At 37.3% G+C, this 14,314-nt stretch overlaps 1 protein-coding gene across 4 annotated transcripts in view; it reads right to left on the reverse strand.

The window, feature by feature from the left end:
* Positions 1 to 14,314, reverse strand: part of ARHGAP21 (Rho GTPase activating protein 21) — a 112,664-nt gene that overhangs the window by 80,552 nt on the left and 17,798 nt on the right. Inside the window, exon 1 of one of the 4 annotated variants that reach the window (XM_068171620.1) lies at positions 1,338 to 1,357. The exons of the other annotated variants lie outside the window; for them this stretch is intronic. The gene's annotated coding sequence lies outside the window, so the exon portion shown is untranslated. Of the gene's footprint in view, positions 1 to 1,337; positions 1,358 to 14,314 lie in introns of those variants that run through there. 4 annotated transcript variants of the gene reach the window in all.

A 14,314-nucleotide genomic window follows, 5' to 3' on the forward strand; every position in this document is an offset into this window, starting at 1 on the left:
TTGGCTTTTTTTAAAACCTTTCACTTCAATATGCTAAAAAAGCAATTCTCTTTTCCCTTCCCTCTAGTTATATCCAATGCACTTTAAAATTTTGCAGGACTGCCCACATCCTACGCCTTTTCTTATTTCTTCTTCATTCCTCTGAAGCATGGGAAGCAATTGTCATACTGCATTTGACTGGACAGGTGAATTCTTATACATCTGTAAGCAAACAGATCAAATAGTTGAGCATATATAAAAATTAAAAGTTAAGATAATGCATCATGTTTCCTCTGTTTTTTCAAATTCAACAGAAGATACTTTTTACCTGTCACATTAACTAGATTACTTGAAAAACCCAGGCACCATCAATCAGGTTTTGCACCATTAACAAAAGAACTAAAACAATACAAAAAACCAAAACCAAACCCCACCACGATCACCTTGCAGTGTATTTTCCTGATTAAAAAGCTTCAGTATAGATGTGACATACAGGGGTTGCAGGCATTTTTAAATGGCAGATTGTTTCAAAGGACCTCTATGCATAGTAGAAAAAAAAAAATCTGAATCATCCATCTCTAGTAGCTGTACTGAAACTTCATAAGGATTGCTTACCTTCCCCTTACACCAAATAAAAATTAAATAAATTTTCTTCAGTGACTGGCTGAATGTTATATGAGAAATACAGGTAATATCTAGAGTAACTTTAAAGCAGTATTAGAAGTGCATACACTATTTAAAAGGCTTTAGTAAGTGGATTCTATTTTAAAACATTTTCATTCAGAATCCAGGCAATTTTGTTTGTTTGGCTTTTTTCTCCTCCGGTTCTACAGCAAAGTAGTGAATAAGAAGTATAACTGTCCATATTAAGAAATGAAAAGCATCCTGTGATTTATTTAATCCTGTATATTAAAAGGAAAAAAAGGGTAACAACCTCCCCCTCACACTTATTTTAATCCTGTTCATGATCAAGTATTTTGAAATAGCCAAGATGCTCAGTCTTTTTAAAGCAATAAAACAAATCAGCTTTATATTTAACAACTTCTTTTGTCTTAGCATATCTCCCCCTTCCTGTACGTGATACCTTTTTGTACAATTCATTAAACAAAATCCCTCAAAGCATAAGACTCTAAAGAGAACAAACTAAAGTACTCAAAGTGTTAAAAAAAGCAATTAAGTAGTCAAACCATGTTTTTGTATGCTTATTAACTCTAGAAAACTCCTTAGTAAACAGCAGCATTTCTAATAGCTCATCCTCAGTAAGACTGGGGGTGGGGAGATCAACCCGAGCCTTTTTGTTCTCCCCTTATACTAAATTATATAATCATCTTGTATGCAAGGATAAGCAAACAACAAACCTGATCGCTCCATGCACAGTACAGGTTACAAATAAAATTCCAGTTGTGATTGATCACGCAGTCCAAAATCCTGAATTGGGCCATTGCTGTGGTGCACAGTGCTGCTGTGCTCTGACTCAGCTTTTGTCCGGGTGATCCTCGAGGATATGAGAGCTATGCAGCAACGACATTCAGGAACAAGGACTTTCCTTCCTGTTCAGTCTCCCTTCCCAGCCCAACTATGTGTCAAGTCAACAAGATAAACTGACAGAATTGCATAACATTCTTCAAAATAATACTTCCGAAGCTGACAAATTATGCATTCTTGGGAATGCATGAGAAGTAAGAACATCCTAAGAAACCACCCTAAAGCAAACAAAGGCACTCTCAAACTGCACTTATTCTTGCCCCTACCCCCTTCATTCTGCTCCTGCTGAAATCACTCTAAGTATAAACGATTTAGAGTCATAATTCACATCATATCAATCTTAAAACTTCCTTAGGTACAGCTGTGATGATGGTTCCCTATATTGTACATAAGATTCAAAAGCTTAGGATGCCTCTTTTAAAACAGCACAATACATGCAACTTTTCAAAGTTAGGAGAACGTCACAGTGTTCACAAAAATTATACAGGTTTATCTACTTTGTACTCTTCAACAGTAAACTTCTCTTCAAACCTGTAAAAGTACTGTTAGTGTTGCACAGATATGCTGGCAGCCTTCTGTAATGAAGGATGACAATCCTATAGATCAGGGCTGCAACACCAGAGGGATCCTGAGAAAATGAAGAAATACTGGAAAAATTTCCTTCCTTCCTTCATGTAGTCCCTTTTTGCAATCTGCAAACAACAATCCTATTTTAGCATGAACCTCACTTACTGTATCTTGACTGCTTACCTAATATTCCCATTCCAAAGTGAGATTCAGAAATACAGGAAATTGTTTCTGCAGAAACATACACATTTTATCTGGTGACTACACAAACTATTACATTAGTCACAGAACCAACTTAGAATAACCTGCAGGTTAAATGATACAATTATCTAACAACATCCATGAGATGCAAGAAACAGAGAACTGTCTTGGGAAAAGATGGAGGAAAGGCTACGGGAACAAGTGGCCAATTCACCCTTTGGTTCAGTAATGGCCAAATGACTGAAAAGTACTTCAAATGTCAAAGAAAATGTGTGCTATAAAAGCAGTCTGGAAATAAAACAAACTCATACATGAGTGTTAAACAAATGGTGTGGCCAAAGAGCAGCTCTAACTTTGAGACAGTTATACAAATAAGGCCTCATTTGTTTTAACCAAACCAAATTAAAAAATCTTGTTCCAATTTCTCATCCAAAGGACCCTGGAAATTAATACCAGAGTCCAAGCCAACCTCTTCCCTTCTTGCCAAGGTGAATAGTCTGAAAACTTCCAAGACCCTGTTGTGTACAAAAAAAAATCTATTCTGATTCATTTTAAAAGAGATATGGCAGGAGATTCTCTATTATCTTTACACCACCTCATTGTGCAAAAGGGAGAGCAGCAACATGGCACAAAATGAATGTGTTCTCAGGTCAAAAAAAAACAAAACCATAGAACAATAACATCTCCAGTTAGGTGGTCTGTAATGAGCAGGCAGGGCTGACATGACATGTGGCTAGAAGAAATGTCCTGCATAGCAACTATTACTAGGTGGAACAGATACACTTCCTCACAAGAGACACCATTAACTATCCAAGCTTGAGAAATCTCGGAGAGGATGTCTGGGAAGGTTTTACAGAGCAGGGGGTTACTGCAGAGATGCCAGAGCAGACTGAGGCAGTGAAGTCCCCAGGACAGCAATGCTGGAACGAGGAAGGACCTGGCACCCTGCAGGACTGGCAGCAGGGATGCTGGCAGAGCATGTGGGGCAGCCTACACATGGCTGGAAATGCAGCCAGCTGCACATTTGTTAGACTGTGGAAAAATGCTGTCACCAACTAAATAAGGCAGAGGGAAGAGGGAAAGTAGATCTGGAAAATTAAAAGAAGACTGTTGTTCTATACTAAAATCAACATCAACCATGTTCTTCTTAAACTGTATTTTAGTACAATTTTGCAGTGATTGTTTCTACTATCAATTATCTACTTTTAGATTAATCAAATATCACTCCATATTAATTTCCTACGAAGCACTCAATTTCCTAACAGAGTATTCAACATATTATATTAGAAATCTCCTACTGTACAGTATGTTATTATTTAAAAAACAGCAGTTACAACTCAACATCAAATTTGTGTAACTCTTTCCATAAAGTCAGCAGCCAATATTTGCCCTTTACCTTCCATTAATTTTCAAATCCATTTTAATGAAATCCCAAACCTATTCTTATCTCCTACAATCTGGACAGTGCTTATACACCATTGCAATTTATGCAAAATGTCTAAATACTGCAGATAAAACCATAAATAGCAATACAGAGCGGTAGGAGAACATTTTCAGAACAGTCAGTCTTAGCCTGCCAGCTGCTGCCAAAGGTTAGTATTGAAATACCTGTAAATTCCAGTAGGCACAAGAATGACCTGAGGACAAGTTGTTTCAAGCCTGGGACTTTACTAAGGTGTCTCAGGTAAAAGGAGTTCACCAACTGCAGCAAGAGCAGCACCTTCAGCAGCAAATTGCAGCTATTGCTTAAAATGGACTGTCTCAATGTTTTTCTCCAAGTCAGTCTTTATACTAGTAAATTTGAATCTGCTGTTACTGTAAACTGTTCCTGAGCATCATCAGCCAGCTTGACAATTGCCCTCATTTACAAGAGATAAATCTCCTTCCTGGCACAATGTTAAATCAAATTCCACTAATTCAGCACTCCCCGGTTCTAATCTTATTTTCTTTACTGTTAACATGTTTTTTCGGAGACCATTTTTACTCCTCCTAAGCACAGTTACTATGTGTGAAACTTCCTTTAAAAAGACATAAAATCAAGAGAGGTCTTCTTCCCTTTTTGCCTTCAACATTCATTTTACCAATGCCTTTCTTGAAAAAGCTTAATGCAGAAGTAAAACTGAAATAATTTTTGTTGTAAGCATTAAACTTTTAAAAAGTTTTGCTCAAAATATAAAAGCAATGCTTATACACTGAATTTTCAATTTGAAGGTCAACAGAGCATTTAAAGATGCATCCATGGCATAACTAGAGAATGACAGATGACATACATCAACATTAGCAGGCACCAAAGGACTCAGTGTCCAGAGACAATTTGAGTCCAGCACTCAATTGCCCAGAGAGCTCCTTTTCATACACTGAGCTTTGACTGAAAAATAGATGATGAATGTCATCCAGGTTTTGAAGTTCTACCACTGGTCAGCTTTATGCCTCTTTAACTAATGAAGGGACCACTTAGAATTCCGAGAACACAATGAAGCTGAACCTCAATTATGCAATTTATTAAATAAAAAAATCAAAAACTTATCCAATGTCCTCTCATGTCTGTTGCCAAGTTCAGTGTTCTCTCCTGCTGTTAAAAACCAGGTTTAAGATCTCAATATTTTGAGGTAACTAAACTAAAAACAGCTCACAAACAACTTCCTCATCTCTTTCAGAACTCTCCATCTTTGTATGCAGATTCTAGAAGGTTATAAAGGAACAGTAGAAAAGATGCACAATTTCCCTAAAATTGTGCCCCTCAAGTATCTAGACTTTTCTCTAAAAACTGCAGTGACCTTTCTGAAACAGAAACAGCTCATACTCACAGAAAGGAAGGGCTTCCATTTCCCTAAAACTCCAGATACTTTTTCTACATGAGTAAATACATAAACCATACACAAGGGTCAGCACATCGACAGCACACAGTGAAGCATGTACCAGAAAGGTGCTGTTCAGAACTTGCAACAATTGTCTGAAAGGATAAATCCTTCACTAACAAAGTGCAGACTGACAATGATAGTGAAGCTCTGGTGGAAATGTGGGGGGTTTTTAGCAAATGAAATTGAGAAGTGCACAAGAACAAAAACGGAAAAAGGTCTCAAAGACTGACAAGGAAAAAAGTTCATACAAACCAAGTCAACAGCAGGAAGAGGCTGAAATATGATTCCATTCTGAGTTCTTTCCTATCATTGAAATTGTTACAAAAATCTATGAACATTAAAAAAAAAAAAAAAAAGGGAAGAAACAGTAAGTACACAAACCATCTCTCTCCATAGTGGAAAAAAATCTGGAGTGTTTCCTTCTCTCTATAACAACTCCTTTTTAAGATGTAACACAGTTCATAGAATTAGAAACACAAGAGAACCTTAGGGGGGAAAAATGCAGTGTACAACAGGTGGCACAGTACCATTTCAGACTTTTTAACACATGCATACCAGTCTGCTACAATTCTACTGATATTTTCTATTCAATCCTACTGGTTTCTCAAAACCTGAGAAACTAATGGAGTACACAAGACATATCACTTTTCCTTCAGAAACTCAGGGCAAAAGAAAATAACTGAGATTAGCATAACTCATTTTACTTCTGCATAAATGCAACTTGTATTTTATGTATAAGCCCATTAGATTAATTCAACAATGTATTTTATGATACATTTTGTAAACACATCATTCATCACTCCGCGAACAAATTCACAATACCTAAATCATATAAAGAGAGTTGTTCTAAGTAATTGTTTTAAAAACTCATGCGGTGAGGTACTCATCAATTTGGCTGCCTAATTCTTCAAAAATTCTCCTGCACCCACTCTCAAGACAACTTCACCATCATGTTTGCTTCCTAGAAGGACATACAATAGCAGGATTGATCTGTCAAGTGTCAGTTTGAGTCACAACACGGTGAAGTCCTTTTCTCTTGAGCAATCAGTTCAGTTCACCAGTTAAGCCCAAGTAGTGCCCACTTCCTTGGATTTTAGCCATAGTAATTTTCAGTAGACTAGGCCTGTGTTTCCTTTCTTTAACCAACTTCTAGCATTTCCTTTTCTTTATCTGACATATTCAGCCACATATCTCTCTGTTTCAGCAAACAATCAACATCCAAACAAAACCTGACTTTTGACTAGCTTTAGCTATAGGAAAGTATAATTTTGCATGTTATCCCATAAAAATGAATATACTCAAATATACTTTGATTCCTCAAACTGCACTCTAGTAAAGCAGCTGGCAATCTTTAGAAACTGGAAGCAAGATTCTAACACTGTTCTAGTCAAAAAATGCACAGCCAAGTTTAGTGAGGACTGAGTAAGAAATAAAAGCCATATGTACTCTCTTGCAAAGTATACTTCTGTCACACCATTAAGGACTTGGTAACCTTTATGGTGTTAATGAGACCAAGCTCCTGAGAATATATAAGTTTACTGAAGCTATCATCACTGCTACCAACAAACTCAATGTCTCTCAAGAGCAGATCACTTGCTTTTCACCTGCAAGTTCCTGGATGGCAAATATACTGTTCCTGCGCAAATTCCTGTTTGTCCAATCCAGTGTCCACACAACTATACCAGTATTGTTTCAGTTTCCACTTGCTCTCACTATCTTTAGTTTTTATATCAGCAGAGGATTAAAACAGCAACATCCAGAAAAAACTTTACAAAAGTCTATTTGTCAAATGCATTTTAGATCACATTAGTACTATTCACCTTGTTATTTTACATCATCTCTCGTCTAAGACAAAATGCAATGTGACTTAATTTGAAATGTCTCTACATGATAATTTTTCATGTCTGAGCAAAACACAGAGAACACTGCAATGCTTATTCCTACCATAATGCACTACCCATCACCACTTATTTGTCCCCATGAAAACAGTAAGATACATTAGATACATTACTAGCTATTTCTAGCTTACATCTGAATCTCTAGAAGACAGTGTACACACCAGCAATGATGCAGCCATGATCAGGTTAGAAAGTAGGCAGGTCTCCCTTCCTTTTTTTTTTTCTTTTTTTACCCCCAGGAATGATGGTAAAAGCATCTAAATTAAATCACATCAAATGTAATGGCTTTAGTATCAACAACACACACATTTTCTTTTACAGAAGGCTTTTCACTTACAGTATTAGTGATCCTATCTGAACACACATGGGTTCACAACTGGCTTGAGCATCACCCCAGGAAGAATTCTAAGAGGGACTTACTGTTGTCTTTCCATTCTTCACTACACTGCAGTGCCATGTGATCAGCTCAGCCATTTTCTGATCCCAGCACTAAGTTACTTAGTTCTGATCCCAGAATTAAGTTACTTGCCAGCTTAAGACAGGGCTTCAGAATCCTAAAATTTCTATTGTAATAAAGCAGAATCCCTACACACATTAATGCCTATAGAAACACATAGGAAAACATAGTGTTACCTCTGGTGATTACTGAGAAAATCCTTTCAATATATGGGGACATTTATTTAGATAGCAAATCTCTTATAATACATTCAAGTCTTCTCAATAATCTAGCAATCTCCAAATACAAGGCTGGGATAAAACTAATCAACGATTGTGACCACACTTGAAGCACCTTCACCTTCAGCCCAATACCCTCTTATTGAGACCAGGGGGTGTTCAGAAGGCTGAACTGTTTGTGTACAGAGAATTGCCTTCCTGAAAGACAATCCCAGAAAGCAACACTCATGTCACTCCAGAAACAGTGCCAGCCTGATCAGAACACAGACATATTCCTCCTTTCTCCGCATTCAGACTGTAAGAAGAGAACCAGAATTAAAAAATATTACTATTGGTAAACACAAGAGCTATTGAAATATTAAGACATTTTCAATAAAATCCTCCTATTTCTGTTAGAATAGTATGTTCTCAGTACTTGATTACATGGTCTACTTCAAAGCACAACTCTGATATATAATTACAGCTGAATTGTCCTTCAACACCAAGTACAAATTTTGAAGTCCACCAGTGAAACAAGAAAGGGACTGTACTGAGCTCTCAGTCAGAAAGGTAAGCTCCAACTTCAGAAAGCAGAAGTCTAATCTCAACTACAACAAAAAAAAATCTGAAATTTTTTTTTTTACTTAACTAGTACACTGACTGAACTGAAAACCAAAAAACAAACCCAGAAAATCCATTTGGGCATGCTGGAAAACATATAACATAGCATTATTGATCATATTTTTCACAGAACATCCTTATTTTGCTATTCTTAACATGGAAGGTTTTTTCCATTAATAACAAAAATGTGTTTTTATTAAATGATAACTTACCCTTTCAGACTGGATATCTCTATAGTGTTAAACTTTACCATCTGCACTATCAGAGCCAAAATGCTTCAAACTCAGCACTAGTTCTTCAAGGTGCTAGACTTCAGCATGACAATGTGAGTTTCTTTTAGAATTGCTCTCTGAAAATTCAAGTAATGATCAGTCATTGTACGTATGTTCTAAAAACCCTAGAAAAAAAAAACTTGTAAGTGAACATTACATTCCTTAATAGCTTCCTGTAACTCTCCCACAGAGCAAGAACCCTAAGCTCCTAGAGCAAACCTTTCTAAGGCTGCTGCACCCCAGCTGTCAAGGACCATGATGCTGAAAAGCCCCCTTGGCCACTTCACCTCTACACCAAGAGATATCTAAGTACCTTTCACAGAAGCCTTTCTAAAAGCCTTTCTCCTTTTCCCACCTGTGGTCTCAAATGTACAGCTTGAGTAGAACTCCCACACTGTTAGTGTTACACAAATGCTACAGAGGAAGGTGCCATGTAGAAACATTATTTACACTGAATTACTCAGTGCAGTCGAAGTCCTTTGTCAGCACATTTTTTCCTGCAGATGTATGGGCAGGGGACATAAACTCTAAGATACTGGATTACTAATGACCAATATTCTTCACACCTGCACTTCTACTTTCCTTTTGTAGGAGGGTAAACTGTAAATATACCAGCTAACGTATGCTACAAATAAAGTTACTCTGGGTTAGGTTTTCAAATCTGTCAGGCAACTTGTTGTATTGATTACAGGCAACATAATGCAGTACAGAGAAGTCCTGTCACACACAAGCTACAGAACCCAGCCGAGAAACAAATATCACCACTTGTCACTCCCAAGAGAAGAAGAGTTAAATAAAAACAGCTTGTTAATTAATACAGCTTGGTGACTTTTGCCTAGCTTTCTCTTCTGACTGTCCCCAAATTTTGAACTTGCACAGTGCCAGAGGCTTGTCTAGAACTTGATGAAGCTTTCATTCCTTTGAAGGAAGATAAAGAACCTCAAACAAACAACAAAATCAAACACCTCTGTTCCCTGTACTAAAAAAAAAATTAGTTTAGACCCTATAACCATGCTTCCATATGCTGTGTTTTCAGAAGCTTAAACTCTGGAGTTTTTAAAAAAAACTCAAAGATTGATCTCTATAATATTTAGTAATCTCTCTAGGCAATTTACATAACTGGAAGAGATTCAAAAATTCAGCTCTTCCTTCCATTTTCCCATAATTTTTCTATTAGGAACAAGCCCAATTTTGCATGAACAGTGTTATCAGATCAGTCATGTGACACAATCTGAAACTAACTTTCATGACTTCCATTCTTTTTTGTTTTATAAAATACGTAGACTTGATCAAAGCTCTTCCCCACCATTGTGCTAATTTCCATCTCTTCTCAAAAGTCTTCATTCATCCAAAGGTAGATTTACTTGGAAGAAAATACCCTTTAAAAGAAGTTAACAAATACTCCAGGGAGCTTTGGAATTCTAAGAAGGCTTAAGGTTTATTTTAGAAACAAATTAAACATATCAAGTTGCTACATGAGTAATAGAACTGACTTTGGTCTCATACATCTTGCTCCCCCCCATCTTCTTTCGTCCTGTCAGATGCCCTGTAAGGGAAAGAATGGTTTTTGGCAGTCACACATGTGCTGACTGGCCACAACAGCTCCCTCCACCTCACCTTCAGTGCAAGGGATTAACCAGGGCTTTGCTTCCATCTACCTACTGAGTGACTCTGAATTTCCAGGCACTTCATTATCTTCTTGCCTTGAAATTTGACCAAAATTGGCCAGGGACCTTCAAGAGCAACTGTAGAGCAACTAACAGATAGGCAGACTGATGCCATGAACAAAAGAAATCAGATTCAATAATTTTTACTTCTTCATTCCATTACAACACTTGCTTTTGACAATATCTTTTGCCTGAAGAAAATGAGCCTTGAATTTCCACCTGCAGGGCCTTCTGCTATTTCAGCATGCAGTCATCCTACAGAAATGCAGATACTGTGATCTTTTCATCAAAAATAAAAGAAGAAACTTGCAGAATCATAAGCTAGTGCTTTTAATACATTTTGATCTTATAATGCTTACATACATTCTTTAGGAAAAAAATCATAACTGAAAATTATGAAATCAGAAATATTCTTGGCAAAAAATTATATGAGTACAGGTGGAACAATAAACTTTTTTGTCTGATCAACATACATTTTCCAGTAGATTAAACTGCACTTTCCTCATTTTTTGTATGTCTGTAGAGCTAAAGATAATTTTTTTCCTAGGGAGCAAGAGTTCAAATTCACAAAACACAGGCAGAGCAAAGGTATTGTTGCACTTCTCTTTACAAAGTATAGCTGCAGGTCTAAGCATCTAGTTAGGAAATTCAGTGAAGTACAGACCAGGCAGATGCTAAATGCAGCATTATGTTGAAGAAAGGAGTACATCTGAAATCCCACTTTTTTTACAATTGAGACAACAGAATGTATTTTCAGATGCAATGTGAAAAATTACTATGTAAAATTACCGCACAGCACACCTAAATGTTCAAAGGTGCAGAGAAGCCAGGTGTCTGAATCTGTCTGTATGTAACAGGCAAATTAGCTGTGGCATGAAAGAGACTTGACACAATACTTAATTCTTTCATACAATGGAATTTAAAACCTTTTTATTTCTTAACCACAGAATAAGAGGACCTTTTATGACAAAAACACACAGTATGCAAAACACTGCCATAGCACTGGCAAAGACCTGCTTTTCATCTACTTGAAGCACTGCCCCATTACATTTACAGAGGAAGTCAATAGCTTCACCCTCTGGCTTCAACATTTCAACTACACTGTGAACCCAGGCTAATTTTTAGTGCTTACCACTAAAGGGAAATACACTGATTGCAAAAAACCACAGAACTCAACACATGTAGCTCTGCGGGGATGGTATCTAAGTAGATCTCAGTAATGATGTGTCGCTTTGAATTATGGTCTTAAACCTCACTATGCTGGTGGCACAATTCATCATTCCAAAACTCTTAGAAAAAAAGTCAGGGTATCCTCTGAAAGGCTGTGACAAGGAGAACGTTTGCTAAATGCAGGAAGCATCTTAAAAAACACAAGTTTGCTCATATTAGCACATTACCATTCATCAGCACAAAAAGTCCAACTAATAGTAAGTTCCACTTTCCAAATGATCTCTCAAGCCTACACGACATTTCTAGAAGTGATGGCCTTGGCCAGCCTAACAGCTTACTGCTTGCCCCTTCAGTGAACCACTTCAGCCAGAGACTACTAAGAATGCCACCAGAAGTGCAGCCAGGCCTGAGAGGAGACTGGAGAAAAACTTCCTACCTATGAACTAGAAGGAACTGGTTTCTGAGAAATATCATCTTTATTTAGCTCATAACAAAAAACAAATAAATAAAAAGCCTCATCTGGAGCTAATTCTAGAAGCAAGGACTTACTCTGATTTAGTCAGTAGAGAGTGGAGATATATTCCATTAATTTCTAAACCAATAAAATAATTTTGTTTTCCTTTCAGCTTTCTATACAGGAGAAAGCTGTGCAAAATCTTTTTAGCTTAAAAATATTTTGGGGTTTTTACTATTAATGAAAGGGTATAAGCAGAGCCACATCAAAACTCTGGCCAATGGGGTCCCACCCCACCAAGTCGAGAGGTACTCCCAAGCCTATCTCCAACTCTGCACACAAATAGTCACAGAACTAATGTTATTTAGAAATCAGTAATAACATCCATTGATCTCATTAATTAGTAAAGGCCAAGCAAGGAGGCTGTGGTACAATGGCCTAAATCCTAACTCCACCATTTCCTTCAGATTTATCATTCTTAGAGTCCATCTTTTCTACTCCTTATTCCCAAGATCTTGACAGAGAGAATTATTTACACTAAAAAGTTAAAGCACAATGAAAATAAAATACAAAGGGTTTCCAAGAACTGAGTTTAAAACACAATCTCTGGAATTCCCCAACATAAGGATAAAGTAAGAAAGAAAACTCTAAAAAGCAAAATTGTACCTTCATTTTTCCTGAGCGCTGAACCTGAAAAAAGCTGTTAATACAGGAAACACATAGACAAAACACTCCTAAGAAAGTCAAGCTGATTACCATTCTCTTTACCAAAATTTCATCCTCCAAAGTTAGGCAATAAAGAGGAACTGTAAATTTGACATTATGACCTTAGTAAAAACTCATGCTGGATGATGAAAAGCCACATCCTCTACAGTCATCTCACTGAAGTTCTTGACACAGGCTAAAAACCAAAACCATCACCTGTTTGGTTTTTTCTTATCCCTAGAACACCTTTATCTCTAAAACAGACTAGTCCAAAATAATACAATTTCACTGAGCTCTATTTTACACAGAAAATATAATCTTCACTAGGCATTATACAGGTGAGACTCAAGAGGAAAAAAAAGAAATAAAAGCCCCACACAAGTGTTTTGCATTGAATCTAATTCCAATTTTTTAGAGATGTCTATAGGCACAGACAAGTGTCCTTTTCATCACATAACTATGTTAAGGAACACCTCATTTTTATTAGAAAGGACATGACAATAAGACTTTTTACAATGCAGCAATGGGTTTTTTCCAAGAAAAAGCAACAAACACATAGCCCTAATCGTGGACACTGGAGACTGCTGATTAAAAGGCTGCTATGGTCTTCACACACTGAAGTCCCAGAAGTCTCAAAATAGGAAGGTTCCAGGACCTCTCACCAGCTGTTCCAATGTTTAACCACCCTAAACAGTAATTTTTTGTTCTGGAGCTTCCCTTACTACATCCATTTTCTTGTTCCTTCCCTTTCAAGAGGTTGAAGGCCCCATCCAGCTGCCCCCTCAGCCTTCCCTGACTCAGCCTGAGCAAAGCTGGTGTCAGTGGCCTCCTGTCCAGGCAGGCACACCAGGCCCTGAATGTCTTCCCTCTCTCCAGTTTGTCATGTCCCACAGAGAGGGCCAAACACTGGGCATGGTCTTCTGGGAGGAACACAACGGCCAACAGATTGGGAATGACACCAACATGCTCAGAGATTACAGAGTACAAATGTTCACAAACGCTGTGAAGAGTATGACCAACCAGATATGCTACACAAGCACAGCAACAACAATTACACCAGCAGCACTACTCATACTGATATTAATTTTTTTTTCCCCTCACTTAAGTGTTGGATCAATGACCTCCAGAGCTGCAAAATCAGCATGTAATTCCCTGCCCTTTAAGTCTTCAACTCATTAAAGGAGAAGGTCTTGCCACACACTAAATAATGGAAAGAAATCCCAGCAATGGAGGAAGCAACAGTTCAGTAGGAAGAGGACAGGATGAGAAGGGATGAGAGAGGGCATGAAGTGGTCCTTATTTTTAAAATGCATGGCAGGTGTGATTGACAACATCCAAAGACTTAAATGAACATGAATAACCTGTCACATATTAAAAACTTACCTCTATATCGAATACTAAACCCAAAGTACATCAATGAGCAATAGATTCCCTGTCTAAAAAAGCCAGATAGAATAAAGGGTCAAGGATTTTTTTATTTTTCTTTTTAACTCAAAAGATCATGGCTACAGTGCAGAACTAATTAAAAAGGTACGAAATTCCCACTCTAAAAGACTCCTAGTAAATAAGGAATAAATGTACTAGCACTTAAAATCTCAAAGAAACTTTGAGATTTCAAAGTTTCAAAGAAACTTTCAATAACTAAAGACTGATACAAACAATCTGAGACAGAAATTCAGGTGCACAATATGGTACATATACCCACCCGAGCCAGTGTATTCCAACAGACTGAAAAACTGTTCAGCCACCAACACATTTTCTGTATGTAGAAGAACACACC

Source organism: Anomalospiza imberbis, chromosome 1 (assembly GCF_031753505.1).
Source record: "Anomalospiza imberbis isolate Cuckoo-Finch-1a 21T00152 chromosome 1, ASM3175350v1, whole genome shotgun sequence".
NCBI lineage: Eukaryota > Metazoa > Chordata > Aves > Passeriformes > Viduidae > Anomalospiza > Anomalospiza imberbis.